The sequence below is a fragment of the Bombus impatiens genome, unplaced genomic scaffold (genome assembly GCF_000188095.3).
Source record: "Bombus impatiens unplaced genomic scaffold, BIMP_2.2 scf_0675, whole genome shotgun sequence".
Taxonomy (NCBI): domain Eukaryota; kingdom Metazoa; phylum Arthropoda; class Insecta; order Hymenoptera; family Apidae; genus Bombus; species Bombus impatiens.
This window is the reverse complement of record NT_177094.1, coordinates 16,206-17,280: the sequence shown is the minus strand read 5'-3', so window position 1 is coordinate 17,280 and position 1,075 is coordinate 16,206.

The following is a 1,075-nucleotide window of genomic DNA, read 5'->3' as shown; positions in this document are numbered from 1 at the left end:
CCGCCTGCCGATCGCGTCGATCGCGTCCTAGGAGCTCTTCCAGCTAGCTGGTTTTCGCGGCTACGGGATGCGAATGCGGCTGGAAGTTGGTACGACGCGACGATCGAAGGTAACGCGAGCGTACGGCAAGGGAGGAGACGACGGTGCGTCGTTTATCCAACAAGATGGTATCTAAATCATCGGGTCCGTGGTCACGCGGACCGTACTTGGAAAAACTAACTTGACGGGCGATCGTTGGAACACGCATAGCGAGATACAGCCAGTCGGCTAGACAGATTAGAATCGTTTTGCCATCCATTCGTATCTCGCGGGCGCAGCTTAACGCGTAACGCGGTACGTAAAACGACCGGTCGACTCGCGGAAGTCCACCGGACGATCAACGTTATTAACGTGTAATGCACGCGTACTGGTTCGGTTCGATCTACGATTGCCCTCCGTATACCTCTCTGTGTGGTGTGTGGCTGGCAGCCAACTCGTACCCGCGGCCATGCCGTCGTAAATACGTGGTTGACGGCGAAAGCGAAGGCGAAGGCGCTCCGGTGCTCCGACTTTGTTCGCTCTTTGCGTTTTTCTGTCCGTTCGGGATCGCCTTCTCTCGCGTGTTCGGCGTGGAAAAAAATTGCAACGAGAACATCGGCGGATTAATTTAAAAGCACGACGTAACTCACGATCGATTAATGCCTCGAGATTACTCGATCGAAACGTCGATCGTTGGAAACGCTCGCAGCGTTTCTTCCACTTCTCGGCATCCGTATCCCTTCGCGTGGAATAGTCGATCGAACGTGTCGCGTCGTGTACGATTCGACGCCAGAATACACGCGTACGCGTTCACGCTGGAACGCCGATGCCTGGGGGATGCGTAACGCCAACTCCTTCGTTCTTCGCGTTCGTCCTTCGTATTTGCCACGTGCGCCACGGCGACGAGCCCGACGACCGCAAGAAAATCTCGTAGAAGCAGAGCGGCTAATCGGACGGCGATAAACTTTGGCCAAAGGATCGAACGATAACAACGACTCGCGATCGTTCAATTTATCGTTGCAACGGCTACGATTTTAGTCGTCGCGATCGCGTTCGT